Genomic DNA, 18,395 nt, shown 5'->3' with positions numbered 1-18,395 from the left:
CTGATTCAGAGTATTTCCAAACTTGCAAGCTAGAACTCTCAAAATTAAGTTGGAATTTCAATAAGAGAAAAATAAATGTTTGAATTACTCCATCAAATGCCAAAATAAATATGCACACACCTTCAATTTTATTCATTTTCTGCATCAATTGCATTTGGATCTGTGGAGATGCGTACCTCAGGAACACATGCTGTTCTCCATCACACTGCCTACACAATGCTGTACATGTTTGTAATAAAATAGAAAATTAAGATCTGTCTACCATTCAACAGTGGGGAAAATAGTCAGGATCTAAACTAGTTATGCTTGTTTTTCTGTACTCAGAATCATTTGTGTGACTGCAGGCAATCACCCAGAATCTTCAACAGCCAGCCTGGAAAGCAAATTAGATCTGAATCATCTGTTCGCCAGTAGATTGCACAACAGGATATGATACATGTGCACCACATTAGAATACCAGTACATGGCTACAAACTGATAGGGCATAAGCATTGAGACCATTGACTGTGGTTCACCTGTGAGTCAAAGGGATGTGGTTTCAAATCCCATTCCCGAGACTTGAGTAGATTATCAAGACATGCACTTCATCATAGTATGAGAGAGGGCTGCAGTGCTGGAGATGATGCCTTTCAGATCAGACATTAAATTGAGACCTCTCAGATAAAAGAGCACTTAGAGTCATAGAGATATACAGCGTGGAAACAGACCCTTCGGTCCAACCATTCCCTGCTGACTATAATCCCAAACTAAACTAGTCCCACCTGCCTGTGTTTGGCCCATATCCCTCTACACATTTCTTATTCATTTACTTATCCAAATGTCTTTCAAAGGTCTTTTCCCCAGGGTGAGGGGGTCCAAAACTAGAGGGCATAGGTTTAAGGTGAGAGGGGAAGAATAAAAAGGTACCGAAGTGGCAACTTTTTCACATAGACGGTGGTACGTGTATGGAATGAGCTGCCAGAGGAAGTGGTGGAGGCTGGGCCAATTACAATATTTAAAAGGCACGTGGATGAGTATATTAAAAGGAAGAATTTAGAGGGATATGGGCCAAATGGTGGCAAGTGAGACTAGATTAATGTAGGATATCTGGTCGGCATGGATGAGTTGGACCAAAGGGTCTGTTTTCGTGCTGTACAGCTTTTGACTCAATGACTCAATGATGTTGTAACTATACCTGCATCCACCACTTCCTCTGGAAGTTCATTCCACACACAAACCACTCCCTGTGTAAAAAAAAATTGCCCTTCATGTCTTTTTAAAATCTTTCTCCTCTCACCTTAAAAGTATGCCCCGAGTCTTGAAACCCCCCCATCCTAGGAAAAAGACTCCTGCCATTCACCTTATCTGTACCCCTCTTGATTTTATATATGTTTACAAGATCACCCCTCAACATCCTATGCGCTAATGAAAAAGGTCCCAGCCTCACCCTATAACTCAAACCCTCCATTCCTGGCAACATCCTGATAAATCTCTTCTGAACCCTCTCCAACTTAATTATATCCTTCCTATAACAGGGCAACCAGAACTGGACACATCACTCCGGAAGAGGCCACACCAGTGTCTTGTACAATCTCAATATCCTCACTTGGTATGAGGTTGAGACTATCACTGGCAAGTTGCCCATCCATAATTTCTCTTGAACTGAGTGGCTTACTATGGCCATTTCCGAATCAATCCCACCACTGTGAGTCTGGAGTTACATGTAAGCCTGACCAGGAAAATACGCCAGATTTCCTTTCTTGAAGGATATTAGTGACTCGGGTGGCACTTTTTATTGTGCCCAATAATGGTTTTATGATTACCATTACTGAGCTTGTTAACTGAATTCGTATTTTACTGGCCGCTGTGGTGGGATTTGAACCCCAGGACCCACAGCGGCAGTATGGGCCTCTGGATTACTCCTCCAATGACATTCACCATTGACACTGGACGTGATCTCTCATCCTTTAACTGCAACAGTCTGCCCACCACCACCCACACCTCCTCCCACCTCCGTCCTCCGTCTCCCCCACCCTCTTACTGATGTCTCAGTCAATATTAGTCACTTAACTAACAACAAAAGGACCGATGACCTGATTAACACTTTTTATATTATCACTGTGATGACTCCACCTTTTTGCCCTTTTCTCTCTAGTCTTACAAATCTCCTCAAAACCCAAATGCTTTATCAAATGGTTGATTTCATTTCTATCATCTGCTTTTTCTTCCTCACCATTTCTATGTGCAAAGTACAATTAGGATGTTTTCTACATGAGACGGACTCAGCAGATATGAACTGTTGCTGAGTAAAACGTGAAGCACAAACTTAACCTCCACTTGAAAACAGTATTTAGTTTTCTCTTCCTCTATTTCCTGGTCCCTAAACCTTGCCTGAATTTTCTGGCTTTGAGAAAGTTGACTGTTCTCTGATAACTCATGCAAGTGTCTGCTCCTTCTCAATTAACTGTGACAACGGATTGTTGCAAATTCTCTATCAGATCTTATCACCAAAGTCATTGCTATTTTTACTGAACGCAATTCACAGCTAATTCAAGCAATGGCACCAATTAAGAGCTGGAAACCAGCATGATTTTCTTACTCTAAAGTTGGACATTGTGATTATAGAATCCCCTACAGCATGAATGCAAGCTATTCAGCCCATCGAGTTGACACTGACTCTCTTACCAGCATCCCACCGAGCCCATCCCAACCCTGTAGCCGCACATTTCCCATGGCCAATCCACCTAGCCTGCACGTATTTAGACTGTAGGAGGAAACCAAAGTATCCAAGGAAGCCCACGTGCATACCGGGAGAAAGTGAAAACTCTATGCAGGCAAACAGGTGATGGTGGAATTGAACCTGGGTCCCTGGAGCTGTGAGGAAGCAACGTTGACAAGTCAGTCACCGTGCCTCCCAGTGGTCATCTGCTTTCATGCAGGTCAGCCAAGACAGATAAAGGAGTTTGTGCCTTGCATTTCACAGCTACCACCATTCTGTTTCACTAAGGAATTGAAGGAACCCATAGATTACATCTGTCTAGGAATGTCTTGGTGTTTACATTTGGTTTGGTTCATGTGATAGACAGCATCAGATGGTTAACCTGCTTCATCCCCCCCTCGAATCCTAGGGAGCAGAAAGTGCTTGCGTATTGGAATTAGACTGTGTACCAGCCTGTTTTGAAACACATTGTTTAACAACTGGCTCTTAGCCAACTGTAGGTAATGGAAGAGTTTGTGTAAGCTGACACTGAATGAACAGACCCGACATAGTTTAGACTCAGACCAGCAACTTTACTGCAAGCAGCTGGTTGGAGAACAAGTGGAGATTTGTATCTTTGTACAAGCAACCTTTTTTTTAAAAGGAAACTTAGGATTTATTTGATAGATGCAATACAGCCATGAGTCTATCTAGAAAATTATCCGGCAATGTAGCTTTATTTTAATTTTCTATTAGCTAACCCGAGGTTTAATATGACTGGTGGAGGACATTGTATTTTCTGGAATGATACTATAAATAGAGAGAGATGTGAGATGTGCTGCCAACTCACAATCTAGCACCTGCTTTAAAATGTTGGACAATGTTATCATCTGTGTCTAAGTAATTATAGAGTCATTAAGTCATGGAGTCATACACCATGGAAGCACACCCTCCAACTCATCCACAACAATGCCAATCTGACCCAGTCCCATTTGCCAGCCTTTGACCCATATCCCTCTAAACCCTTCATATTCATATACCCATCCAGATGCCTTTTAAATGTTGTCATTGTACCCGTCTCCACCACATCCTCTGGCAGCTCATTCCATACACGTACCACCCTCTGCGTGAAAACATTACTTCCTTGGGTAAATTGTTTAGGTTTTACCAGAAGGAAATAAATTATAGTTTAGGGTGGCATGTCAGATGAGAGGTTTATGTTGGTCTATCACAATTGTCCTGTTTCTGCAGCATCTGCAACCAGAACCCTTCTCTCTCCCAGCCTGATACAGTGATCCCAGTTAAAATGCAACTGGGGATCAAAGCACCCCAGAGAGCACATTGAATGAAGTGGGGCTTGGAGAGTGGGTTAGTGAGTTATGAGGGGTACAGCTTTTAAAGGTTGCACCTCTAACTCAGCGATTCGAGCTTAGCTCTGCTACAACACTGTGGTGAGCTGCCAACTGCACACTGAGCTTCCAATGTTGAAAGTCAAGCTGACCCAGCAGCTTCCATTTGAATTGGGCATGGTGTGCCCCGGGACACTAACCAGGTGATAAACATGGCCACACGTACGAAGGAAACAACTTACTTCAGATTGAGTAAGTTTGAGAACTGTGTTAAGACATGTGCACAGGCAAGACAGAAACCCGAGTTTTTTTTAATATATTTGCTGACATCAGAACATTCTAGAATGTCTGAGCCAGAACATGCAACAAGAGACAAAAGCCTTCAGGCGGACTACTGGGGATTTGGCATGGAGGAAGAGAAAACTAAGTGCAGTCTTCAAGCAGAGGTTCAACTCATTCTTCAAATTTTACTCAGCAACAGTTTGCGCCTGCACAGTCCCTTTGATGAAGAAACCATCCCAATCATGCTTTACACCCAGAAATGATGAGGAAGAAAAGACAGATGATAGAAATGTTATCAATCACTTGATAAAACTTTTGGATGTAAGAACCTACTGGCATGATTCAGCATGACAGCTTTCCAAAATGCACATGTGCACACTTCCAGTGTACTATCACTGACTCATCTCTTTTATCCCTTACTTTGTTTATACAGGACGTATCGAACACAACCTATTTATGCGGATTGTCACTGCTTTGACTAACTTAGAGAACTCAATGATAAAGTAAATAACATGTATGTGACTACCTGGAAAATATTTTACATCTGTGTCAAAATGTTGGATGGGAAATTTCTGCAAAAGCATATGAATTTAAGACACAGGAAGAAGGCTAAATGATTAAAATCTGATTGAAGATTTGTAGCTCGGGTATCCGTTGTTGTGGTTCTGCTCGCCGAGCTGGAAGTTTTTGCTGCAAACGTTTCGTTCCCTGGCTAGGGAACATCATCAGTGCTGTTGGAGCCTCGTGTGAAGCGCTGCTTTGATGTTTCTTCCGGTATTTATATTGGTTTGTTCAACAAACCAATATAAATACCAGAAGAAACATCAAAGCAGCGCTTCACACGAGGCTCCAACAGCACTGATGATGTTCCCTAGCCAGGGAACGAAACGTTTGCAGCAAAAACTTCCAGCTCGGCGAGCAGAACCACAACAAGGCTAAATGATACGGAACACCACCTTTTTATAAGATTGCAGTTGATCTTTGACCTCAACTTTCCTTCTTTAGTGCCCAAAAATTCATTATAATAGATAAGATTATTCATCACATTAGTTTTAAGCCATTTATGTAGAATTTTGCAAATATATAATGAATCACAGTAATTTATTTTAAAAATAGATATTTCTCCAGTTGTTTGGAGATTTCACCTTTGAAGGATACGTATTAGCTGCAGAATTCCTGCTTCCCTTCATATCTCACTTTTTCAATTAGTTTGCACTGTGTTCATTTAATTTGCTGCTGACTTCAATGTAGCTTATTTTTGCAATTTCATCACCATCCTGGAACCTGTTTATAGCTGCATTTTAGGTTGTCGCAATTTGTCTTCTGAAGTTAGGCACCCAACTGCTTCAGCTTTATTTGTTGCTTTTGTGAGGAACTGTGAAAGTATGAAAATCACTGATACTTACACCTGAGATAGTCAGCCTACACCTTTCCTTACCAACTGTCCACATGCCTCCCTGTAAGGACATCTGCTTTCATTGTCTATGTATCATTAGCTAGACATTCACAAGGGTTCACCTCCTCCCTGTGTCAGAGCTTCAGAAACATTCTAAGACAGAGACAGTTCTGTGGATGCTTGTCAAAGTGGCTGTAGCCTGCTGGTTCTCAATAATTATATCCATTCAAGGAGTGGTAGGGAATAACTGCCAAATGTTGCAAATAAGCATGGACTCGATTCATGAAGAAGGTGAAACATGGCTTTATTTGCCAGGGCAACCCATTTATCAGTTTCTCCACCAAAGTAGCTAAACAGCAGAGCAGCTCTTCAATGTTTCCATGTCTCAGGATGGCTTGACTTGCAGGAGGTTTAGATGGCATTACCTGTAACCACAAAGTGCTTTGTCCCTCAGTTCTGAAGCCTGCTTGTTTGGAGTAGAGTTGTACCGCATTCTGTGACTGTCGGTATAGTAAGTGACAGTCATGGTGCCTTGACTTCAAGGAAGTCAATAGCAGCATCATATTATCTGAGGGGATGGAAAGATTGGATGTTTGGATACCGCCAATATTCTCCAGGGAATACCCTTCTTGGGAATCCCTTGATCTCTGCTGTCTATACCTGACATATGTCTCCTTCTTTATCTTGACCAGAGCCTCAATTGCTCTAGTCGTCCAGCATTCCCTACACCTACCAGCCATGCTCTTCACTCTAACATGGGGTATGCTGCTGTGGACTCTCATTATCTAATTTTTAAAGGCGTCCCACTTCCCAACAGACTTTTTACTTGCGAATAGCATTCCCCCCCCCACCCCCATCAACTTTTGAAAGTTCCTGCCTAATACCATCAAAATTGGCCTTACTCCAATTTAGAACTTTAACTTTTTGATCAGGTCTACCCTTTTCGATAACTATTTTAAAATTGATAGATTTATGATCACTGGCCCCAAGGTGCTCCCCCACTGACACCTCAGTCACTTGGCTTGCCTTACTTCCCAATGGAAGATCAAGTATGGCTCCTTTTCTTGTACATCCACATTTTGAATAAGAAATGTTTCTTGCGCACACCTAATAAATGTCTTCCCATCCAAGCCCTTAACACTATGACAGTCCCAGTCTATGTTTGAAAAGTTAAAATCCGCTACCATTACATCCCTGTTATTCTTACAGATACCTGAGATCTCCTTCCATATTTGTTTGATGCATGCTGAGATAATTGAGTGAAATATTCATGATTTGAGACTTTATTCAGAGTCAGAACTATGGGAATATCACAATCCCGGTGTGCCTTCATATGTGAGGTTAAATGCAAGTTCTGGTTGTAGGTTTGCTCACTGAGCTGAAAGTTTTGTTTTCAGCTCGAAGGGTGTTAAGGGAAGGTTTGTATTTAGGTGGTACCTCTTTCCTTAGGCAATCATGCAGGAGGTACAGCTGTTTGCTGGCGCTCTGTCGGATGGTATTGCCTTCCCATTTTTGGGACAGTTTTAGCATATTGCACCCTATAGTTATTAGTGAGTTTTGAGAAGATATGTAGCTCAGGTTGAGGTTCTGGATATAGGTTTGCTCGCTGAGCTGGAAGGTTCGTTTTCATGACAACGCAAACCTACATCCAGAACCCCAACCTGAGCTATACCTCTTCTCAAAACTCATTAAATGCAAGTACAGGTGCACAATCCTTTATCCAAAATGCTCAGGACCAGCTGGTTTTCAGAATTCAGAATTTTTCGAATTTCAGAATAAGTGACAGTTGCATGGTGAAATTTTTAAAAATCTTACCAAAGGAGCAGACTCGCTGAGTAAAACAGGAGCCTTGGAGACAGGATTGAGGCCTGCCATTGCTGGGCCATGCCCTCCCACGTCGCATCTGAGTGACACACATCGACTTGGGTTAACTGTTTGCATTAAACTCATTAATGAGAAAAAACTTCATAAAAAATTCTTCAGATTTTGGAGCTTTTTGGCTTTCTGCATTTTGGATAAAGGGTTGTGTACCTGTAGTAAGCAAGGTGCAAAGTGTTCGATGGTCCAAACGTATAAGATTTCTCAGTAGAGTTAGAAACATATGTCTGAGCCTTCAACAAAGTTACTGCAGTAAGAATGTGACAGAAGATTATGCAAGCTGGTATCTCCCAGTTTGATATCTGCTGCACAGAACAATAGGCAGCACCACAGGAGAGACTACTTTCCACTTACTGAGGTAGAGGCCATAGAAAGAAGCAACAGGAGGAGAGCTGGGTGTGGTAACTGCAACGAGGTCAGCCAACTGAACCTCACAGAATATGGGTTTCTTGATTGGGGCTGTTAATCTGTTCCAATAAGGGAGCCCTGGCTGACAGATAAAAAGGGTGAGTGTTAAGAGATATTGACACTCTGGTTCCTGACTCTGAATGAGACAGTGCTATCGTCAAAGATGTTTCATGTATAAACAAAGGGTGACTTGGTGAAGGGATACTGGCCTCTGCAATTATTTGAATGTCCTGCTGAGTAGTACCTTTCTGCCTCACTGTGTCATCTTGACTCACACCTCCTCATCCATAATCTCTGACGTTGCTTTCTCTAGCTCCCTCTTTGAACCCTCAGAGTCATGGTGTTAGTGCTGATGTGCATTTCCATCAACATGGGGAATACAAGCTGGGATTCAGGATGCAGTCTGGGTGTGGTAATTCTCCCTCATTGGAACACCCAAACTAAAGGATTCAATTAAGAATGAAAATTCACTAAAGTTATATCAACAATGCCGAATGTCTATTGGTCCCATTCCTCAATATTCAAACCTAAAGGTAGTCATCCAGTTTCATTTTCACTGATGTGTTTGAATGCAAAACATTGTTAAAATAAAACATTTCCCAGTAAAGAGACTGTATAATTTTATGGCATTTGTAGATGGAAAAATTCATCACAATATAATATGGGAGAATACTGTCAAATCTTGATTTGCCGGAACTTTAATACAAATTGCACAAAAAGGGCATTTGTTCAGTTTTGTTAAAAATACCTAATTTTAGTCGCTGGATAATTAAGTTTTAAGCAAAACGTTACTGCAATAATAGAATTAAACTCTTCTGGATTTTCTCTGTATTCAAGTTATTGGAACATTTTAAAAAGAGCCTTTTCTGATGCAAGAGTGTTTGAAAATTACCAAGAAATTCAGACATTGCTTGAATTTTTTAAACTTTGCTCATTTTTATTTCTAAATAGAAACATTTGGTTGAGATGTACATTGGTCCCTTAAAGATAGAGTCAAGCTTAGAGTGGTGCTGGAAAAGCACAGCAGATCAGGCAAGAATGATGGACTTTTGTCTGAGATGTCGATTTTCCTGCTCCTCGGATGCTGCCTGACCTGCTGTGCTTTTCCAGCACCAATCTAATCTTGACTCTAATCTCCAGCACCTGAAGTACCCACTTCTGCCCTTAAAGACATAGTCAGGAGAAATTATAGCGAGGAAGAGGAGGAATGTCAGAGGAGCTAAATGGTTGTTTTGGACTGAATCTTATGTCTTTCTGACTGAGTATGAGTTATGTCAAGATTTTTGAAACGATTTTCACCTCAGGGCCCAACAAGATTTCTCACTGCATCACACCAAATGGAGCTCATCAATTACCTCTCCTTGGCTATCGTATACCCCATGTCCAAGCCTATACCACGTACTGCTGCCAGAGTAATTTGCCACTTACCGGATATTCGCAGCAATACTGGCATCCCTCCTGCTTGTGCCACCTTTGAAACCTTTGTGTATCGGAACAAGTATTGGCCCTACCCATTACCCTTCACCATCCACATAACAACATGGCAGTCACAAAGTCATGCTACTCATGGCATATAGCAACAGGGCTGGCATCCTTCGCAGAGTCAAATCCCCATTCTCTCACCCTGGTCTCTGTTTAATCACAGTTTACTTGTCCTTAGATATATCCCATCTAAACACATTCACACTGCCCCCAATCCCCACTGTAGACCCACACCATGTCACTGTCCCACAGGGGCACATTCCACACAATCAAGCAATCAGAAAAAATACAAACATAAGTTTTTATTCACAGTCAGCGAACTCAGATACAAACAAAACAAAAACAAGATCAGAAATTGCTGGAAAAGCTCAACAGGTCTGGCATCATCTGTGGAGAGAAATCAGAGTTTCTGTAGCTCAATTGGTCAGTGTGATTGGATGTAAACTTAACATTCTTGGTCCAGTGACCTTTCCTTAGAAATGATGGTAACTAGGTGAAGGGTGGACGGTGGCGGGGGCATGGGGGAGTTAAGGAGTAAACAATAGGTGGAGATAGAGCCCAAAGAAAGAGAAGAACAGTTGGACAAACAAAGGAGTGGATCACAGTTAGCCGAGCAGTTGTTAATGGGGACTACTCAGGTTAACAATAGGTTGTGTGTAATAGCAGACCATGTGATAACAAGGGATTGGGGTAAGCACAACCAAAACCAGAAGAGGCAGCTGTTTGACCCCACAATGCAAACCAAATGTTGACATCATGACCAGTGACAATTCTACTTTAGTGAGTTTGGAGAAGATTTGTAGCTCAGGTTGAGATTCTGGATGTAAGTTTGCTCATTGAGCAGGAAGGAACCTTACATCTAGTTCTACTTTCTGTGATGGTCAGTGACACCGTCTCCAGGAACCGGGTGTCAATCAGCTCCTGTCTGGTTTAGAGAACCCGACACAGCTGAGCTCTGTCATGGGCAAGGAGAGCTTCCTCCTCCCTCCCCACTGTCCTCCCCCTTCCCTGGAAGGCTGCTCCCACTCTCTCAGTCCCTCAGTGTCCAGCACCCCCACCTCATCGGCTCCGATTGGACAGCCATGATGTGGAGGTGCCGATGTTAGATTGGGCTGGACAATGTCAGAAGTCACATGGCATCAGCTTATAGTCACTTCACCTCATGAAGGGGCAGCATTCCGAAAGCTTGTGATTTCAAATAAACCTGTTGGACAATAACCTGGTGCCGTGTGACTTCTGACATTGTCCAACTGGATGGAGGACAGAGCACCAGGATGAAGTGACACACTCTGTCTGAACTATACCCAAGACCGGTCCAAGCAGTGGGACCTCACCTTCAGCTGTCTCAGCGTCTGATCCACCATCGCCCTGGGCAAAGCCTGGGCAGCGTTATGTCTGTGCTCCATATCCATCAGGGCACTGGGCAATGGTGTTAACACTGTTGGTGTCAGTGGGTAGTCCGTGTCCCACAGTAACCAGCTTTGTAAGGCCCTGGACTCGAAGAACACACCAGGGACATGAGAGGGCTCCAGGGTGTAGGAGCCCTGGCAGCTGCCAGGGTAGTGGGTGGTAACAGTATCATCTGGAACCTCTTCCTGTTGATGAACTCCCGTAGCCTATTCAGTGCTATGTGTGCGCGGTGAATGGCATCCTACACCCGCAGGATCTCAGCTACGTTCCTGAATCCCACTCCCCGGGCTGCCTCCAGCAGGGATTCCTCTGGCTGAAACCATTCTCTGAGCTGGGGGATCCTCGTCCTCTCTGGGGGCCAGCTCCAGGGTTCGAGGCAAATCCCTGCTTCTCACTTTGCTTTCATTAAGAAAGCAGCCACAGTGACCAACCTCCCAGCAGCAGCAGAGCCCAGAGGAATGTTGGGAACATAAGGAACGAAAGTCAAGTCTCAGAAAAGTCATTGGCAGCAAGTGAGGGCTTGTGCACGTTTCTCCGTAAGTGAGACACACAGCACCTCAGTAACAAGGGCCACAGCTCCATCGTTCATTCAGCTTCAGCCCCAGGGTATACACCAAATTAATGACGGTACCAACTGAGCTCCGCCTTGTTACATCAGAAGTGAGTGGCTGTAGCACTCTGCACCTACTTCCCATCCCAGACCCACATCAATCCTTCAATGTTTCATTGCATTTGGTACACCCCATCAGTAAACTTACAGGAGAGATGACGAAGCAATGCTCTGAGCCACCCTTGGACCCCTTGAAGTTGCCTGAGTAATGTGTCACCTTGTGCCAGCGGTGGCGTCTTTCTAAGTCATTGCTGCTAACGTCACCGTCATCAAGATGCCAATGTTCAACCTGTAAGCACCTTACAAACACCTTGCAAATTGCCCAACCAAAGCCTGCCCCTATACACATTCACTTTGCATGTCGAGCTATTCGGGAATGCAATGGTTGCTAAGTAAATGAAGCTGCAGTTTTCAATCTCCTGCTTCATTCACTCTTGCCATGAACTTGCCATTGTTTGACAGACCAAAACCCTATGCTCTCGCCGATCAAATTAACACTGACTCCACCCATCATTGTCCCAGCGATTTCTCAATTCCATTTCACATCCAGATAACAGCACATGATGGCAGAGAACGCAGCTCACCTGGTCACCAAGGGCTGCCCACACCCTCCCCATCTCCTTTTACCTTGCACAAGCCTGATAGCCCATTTCCAATCTTCTCTGCTCCCCAGTATGGAGACCCACCACATTGAACTTCACCGATAACTGTCCTCCTGCCCCCCTGAATCTCCACATTTTCCCTGATGGCACCCATCCTGCTTCTCTTCAATGCCCCCCCCTCTCTGCCTCCATGGAGACCATGTTGGGGCTCACTCTCACTAATCCCCCTATACCATACTCTACTATACTGCCTGGTGCTACTCTGCACGCTTTTCCCCAACACCCCTCAATGTGTTTCCAGCTCCCTGAATGACAATACATGATTTCCCGGCACGGTGGCACAGTGGTTAGCACTGCTGCCTCACAGCGCCAGGGACCTGGGTTCAATTCCTGCCTCAGGCGACTGACTGTGTGGAGTTTGCATGTTCTCCCCGTGTCTGCGTGGGTTTCCTCCGGGTGCTCCGGTTTCCTCCCACGGTCCAAAGATGTGCAGGTCAGATGAATTGGCCATGCTAAATTGCCCGTAGTGTTAGGTAAGGGGTATATGTAAGGGTATGGGTGGGTTGCGCTTCGGCGGGTCGGTGTGGACTTGTTGGGCCGAAGGGCCTGTTTCCACACTGTAAGTAATCTAATCTAATCTAATCTTGTGAGACCTACAGAAGTAGCTAGCAGAGAATCTGCAGACTATAGTCAGAGAGACAACCACGAGCAGACCAGAGGACTGACTGAGACCCCCTGACAAGCAGTGCCACTCACCCTGTCCCCAACCACCCCATCCCCTTTGACTGGACTGAGGACCAGCCCCCACCAATTTCTGAATTGGCCAAACGGACGGTGCATTTGTCACATAGGCAGCTGGCACATACATGTCAGAGTGAGATTGATACCTTTGAGACGCTCTGAAGAAAGTTTCCCCTCTCTCGCCGCAAGACTCCCGACTAGTAAGGCTGACAAGCAGCCTGCCTGTGTGTCTGTGCTAAACAGCTTGTCAATGAACAGTATCATGAATTGTTTTTGGCCCTGCCAAAATGCCAACACTAAGGAGCGTTCCAACTAAGACAGGGAAACTATCTGCATGTCACCAGGAAATTGGCAGGTACCCACTTTGACTTCCTGTTTGTTCAAGGTGTTTGGTCAGATAGGAAGCTGCGTGAGGAAAGTTGCAGCTTGAATAAGACATTTAACAAGCTATAATCATCTTTAACTGGCAACTTACTGCTGCCTAGTGAGAAACGCGCCTTATCGTTCAACAGAAGCATAAAAGATGGAGAAGAACTTCCTGACATCTAGATGCACCTTGCTGGACTTCTTTTCCAATTCTGTCACACATCTTGACATAGCCCATACTGTTCAAATCCCATAAGGTTCCACCCTTTGTGTCTGCTTTCACTGAGGAAGATACGTGAAATCTCCCAGAAAATTGGAGATCCAAGTGTCTGGAGAGAAAGAGGACCTGAAGGAAATCAATATCAGTGAGAAGGATGTACTGGAGAAATCTATGGGGTGGAAAGTTGATATGTCCCCAATGTCGGATAATCCACATCCCAGAGTGATGGAGGAGATGGCGACAGAGAAGGTAAATGCTCATTTTCCAAAATTCATTGGATTCCAAAATGAATCCATAATTCTACAGAATAACTCCTCAGGAGTGAAAGCTAGCAACATAACCTGGTCATTTTAAAGAAGAGAGTGAGAGAAATCAGGGAATTGTTAGTCTTGGTAGGGACGTTCTGAAGAAGGGTCACTGGACCTGAAGCGTTAACCTTGCTTTCCCTCCACAGACACTGCCAGACCTGCTGAGTTTCTGTTTTTTCTCTGTTAGGAATACTAACTGCTGGTTATTTCATAACAGGGCTTTTGCTTTAAAATTTCATTCATTGAATATGGTTCTCACTGGCTTGTCTAACATTTATTATCCAGTTACAATCCAACTCTATTGTTATGGACCTGGAGTTCTATCTCGGCTAGATCAGGCAAAGATGGCAGATTTCCATCCCTGAAAAACACTAGTGAACCAGATCAGAGTTTACAATTGATTGCTTTTACATAGTTACCACTAGGTTAGTTTTTTTAATTAAGTATTCCCTCCACTCCTCCTAGATCTAACTTGGATTTAACTTTCATCATTTTCCATGGAGACATTCAAACCCAGCTATTGACGGGATATATCAGTGACTTGGAGATGAGCGCAAAGTGTAATCTTTCCAAATGGAACAAAGCCAAACAGAAACGTGTGTTGTGAGGAAGATGTAGAGCAACTTTAAGGGAATTTGGACAGACTTAGTGAATGGACAAGAGGATAAAAAACATGAAAAAATGTGAGGTAGTCCAAGTTGAAGTCTCCTGTGACTCATATTTAAATTCCAAGATAACCCACTATTCTTCTTGAGCAGGAAGACTTGTGATTGGCCCTTGAGTTTAACAGCGCAGCCACAGTCCTCAATTGGATGGTGATCGCTTTCCAGGCCAATTAAACAGAAAATCCCTGTGAAAATCCCAATCACTGAGTTTTCTTCCCCAGAAGCAGTTTAACTGGCAGCTTACTGCTGCATAGTGAGAAACGCATCTTATTGTTCAGCAGAAGTATAAAAGATGGAGAGAGAATCTCCTGATGTCAAGATGTGCCTCGCTGGAGTTCCTTTCCTCTATTTTCTCCCCCTGGTTAAAGGTAAAACCCAGCCACCTTTCTATCTCTTTCTCTCAAACATTCTTCAGCAGACTTTCCATTCTCTGTCACCTTCGCTGTGACAATTGATAGAACACCTAACTCGAGCAAGGCCGGTTCAATCGATTACATAAACCATTATTGAAATGTGGATCAATTAATCCACTCAATTATGTTCTTACTTCTACTGAAATAATTACAAACGATGGTTCGAGAGATACTATAAACAACAACTAACCCAATCTATTGCACTGTTCCTCCCTGAATGTAATTTTGGATGATAACGTGCATTTCTTTTTCAAATATGTATTTCAAATGCAACATGGATGATATCTCTTTTTGAAGTATTTTATTCCTTTGACAAGTCATTCCCTGTTTCAAGTTGCTGCTGTCAGTGACAAACATCTGCTTTTAATCTTCTCGCCTCTTTGGTGGGTATTCAGCACCAAACTTCAAAATGTTACTTCATAGACCAGCTGGCCCACGTGACTCATTCCAGAGCAGCCTGATAACAAGGCAGTGATGACCAGCACATGAATTTTAAAACATATTTTGCTTGTTTTGATGTAATATTTGAAATGATTATCATTTTGGCTGCAGCTACCTTTCTCCACAAGATTCATTATTCGGAAAATGTTTGATATGGAAGAGATTTTCAAAGTGATTAGTCTTGGTGGAAAAATAACTAACCCAGGTATTTCTTTTTAGATTTCTGTTAAAAGCAAACAAAGAATTTTTCATCTTTGCACCATTCCCCTCCACGTCAATAAACTCAAAGCCCTTGTATTGCAATAGGTAAAAATACAATCTTTTTGTTTTTCTCAGCTGCTCAAATCAGACAGTCCTAGCTCTGTCCTAACTTCACCTGCATCACTTGGTTAAGTGAATAGTTTCAGCCTTTTGTCTTATCCGAGTCCAACAAATGTTCAGGCAAACTTCAAGCTGACACTTCAGTAGAGGTGCTGAGGGAATGCTGTACTGTCTGAGGGTCAGTGCTGACGGAATGCCACACTGTCAGAGGGTCAACACTGCAGAGTGCCGCAGTGTCAGAGGTTCAATACTGAGGGAAGGCTGCTCTGTCAGAGAATCAGTACGAAAGGAGTGCTGCAGTATCTGAGGGTCAGTTCTGAGGGAGTGCTGCACTGTCGGAGGGTCAGTGCTGGCGGAGTGCCTCACTGTCTGAGGGTCAGTGCTGGCGGAGTGCCTCACTGTCTGAGGGTCAGTGCTGGTGGAGTGCCACACTGTCTGAGGGTCAGAGCTGGCAGAGTGCCACACTGTCAGAGGGTCAGTGCTGGCGGAGTGCCACACTGTCTGAGGGTCAGAGCTGGCAGAGTGCCACACTGTCAGAGGGTCAGTGCTGGCAGAGTGCCACACTGTCTGAGGGTCAGTGCTGAGGGAGTGTCACACTGTCTGAGGGTCAGTGCTGAGGGAGTGTCACACTGACTGAGGGTCAGAGCTGGCAGAGTGCCACACTGTCTGAGGGCCAGTGCTGAGGGAGTGCCACACTGTTGGAGGGTCAGTACTGAGGTAATGCTGCACTGTCGGAGGGTCAGTGCTGGCAGAGTGCTGCACTGTCGGAGGGTCAATGCTGAGGGAGTGCTGCACTGTCGGAGGGTCAGTGCTGGTGGAGTGCTGCACTGTCAGAGGGTCAGTGCTGCACTGTCGGAGGGTCAGTGTTGGCGGAGTGCTGCACTGTCGGAGGGTCAGTGTTGGCGGAGTGCTGCACTGTCAGAGGGTCAGTGCTGAGGGAATGCTGCACTGTCTGACGGTCAGTACTGAGGGAGTGCCGCGCTGTCGGAGGATCAGTGCTGGGGGAGTGCCGCACTGTCTGACGGTCAGTACTGAGGGAGTGCCGCGCTGTCGGAGGATCAGTACTGGTGGAGTGCTGCACTGTCAGAGGGTCAGTGCTGAGGGAGAGCTGCACTGTCGGAGGGTCAGTGCTGAGGGAGAGCTGCACAGTCGGAGGGTCAGTGTTGGCGGAGTGCTGCACTGTCGGAGGGTCAGTGCTGAGGGAGTGCCGCATTGTTCCAACTGCATTATTTACAACTGACACTAAATAGAAGTGCACACTGCCCATGTGATGCAGAGTAAAACATTCCAAGACGCCATTTTGAAGAGGAGCGAGGCACGTGAGGTAAACATTGAATTGATGGTTGCTTAGTAACAAAGGAAAAATAGATAACTACAGAAAATTTGAAAAGGGTTTCCAGAGGTAGTGATCAAAGTTTTATTTTCTTACATTAATTTCTGAAGAATGATTTAACAGTTGGTGGAACGCCAACATGAAACTTGCAGTTTTGCCCGGATTTGGGTGAATTCCGGTGCATTTTTCTGAAGTCGGTGAGGCCAGAGGGAGAAACCATCATGATTAGGACCTCACTGATGTTTGTGACTGAGTGAGGGAGGCTGAGGAGGGATGTGCAACTGCACGTGCTCAAAACTCCAAAAACACAGCACAGGATTTCTAAGATTGCACTTATATTATTGAGTCTGAGATGATTTTGAAGAGGAGGAGATCACTTAGGCGATAATAAGGATGGGGGGTGGGGGGGTGGAATCTGGACGGCTAATGGCTGCCATAGATTGGAAGCCCCACCATTACAGGGCATTGAACCTTGTAGGGAAACACAAGGGATGCCCACATCTCCTGTCACTGGGTGTTAAATAGACCATTAAGAAGACCAGCAAATCTGGCGGTACTAGCCATAAGCAGGAAATCGTGGCTGCTGTGAAGCTCCTGTGATGGAAACAAATATTTATTCAATTTAAATCATTTAGAATTAAAACTGTACAGTCAGTTAAACAGGGATCCTTCACTGGTTGCCATTCTCACCGAGTTGCTGTGTTTGGAATGGCACCTTCAAAATAGGTTGGAGTGCTTGATTCCAATATCAAAAGAGTCTACCGCTGGGAGACTGCCACAATGACGCCAATACCCTGTTGGCACAATGGTTTCCCCATGCAGTGTCTCACTAGTCTGGGCAGTGTCAGGTACTGCTTGCAATAAAGTCCTCAAGAGAGTTAATTGACGACCAGATGTGGCTGTATGGATGAACCATTATGCTGTCCACCCAATCTCTGTACAATCCCATGGAAGTGGTGAAATGTTGTGGAGTCAACAGTGGTATCTCTCTCCATTTTTGGAACTCCTGCCCCCTCCACGCCCACCTCCAAAGCCATTGAAAGTTAGCCCCTGGTCTGAGCAGGGATCCCTGCATTGTTTCTGATGCTCTGGGCTTACACAGCAATCGATGGAATTTGCCAGGAAAAGCCAGTAAACTTGCAAGTGAGACATACTGGTCCTGTAAACCTGAACTGCATGTTCAAAAGTCTTGTCTGCTTCAAAATGGAGGATTAATATAACAAGTACACTCACCTCCAAAGGCTACTGGGTTTCTTTCTCTGCTGTTAAATTCAATTAATGTATAAATCTGGAATTAAAAACCTATGTCAGTAATCACAGAATCCCTACAGTGTGGAAGCAAGTTATTCAACCCATCAAGTCCACCTCTAACCTCAACATCCAACCACCCCCTCACATTATCCCTGTAAACCTGCATTTACCATGGCTAATCCACCTAGCCTCTACATCATGAGGCAATTTAGCATGACCAAATCACGTAAGCTGCACTGTGG

The 18,395-nt window shown here is 44.3% G+C and overlaps 1 protein-coding gene across 1 annotated transcript in view; it reads left to right on the top strand.

Annotated features, from left to right (window-relative positions):
- The window catches only part of pacrg (PARK2 co-regulated), a 198,162-nt gene that overhangs the window by 53,585 nt on the left and 126,182 nt on the right, over nt 1–18,395 (top strand). The window lies entirely within an intron of this gene.

The sequence above is a fragment of the Hemiscyllium ocellatum genome, chromosome 30, assembly GCF_020745735.1.
Source record: "Hemiscyllium ocellatum isolate sHemOce1 chromosome 30, sHemOce1.pat.X.cur, whole genome shotgun sequence".
In the NCBI taxonomy this organism is placed as follows: Eukaryota; Metazoa; Chordata; class Chondrichthyes; order Orectolobiformes; family Hemiscylliidae; genus Hemiscyllium; species Hemiscyllium ocellatum.
The sequence above is the reverse complement of the archived record's forward strand: the minus strand, read 5'-3'. Positions and strand labels throughout refer to the sequence as shown.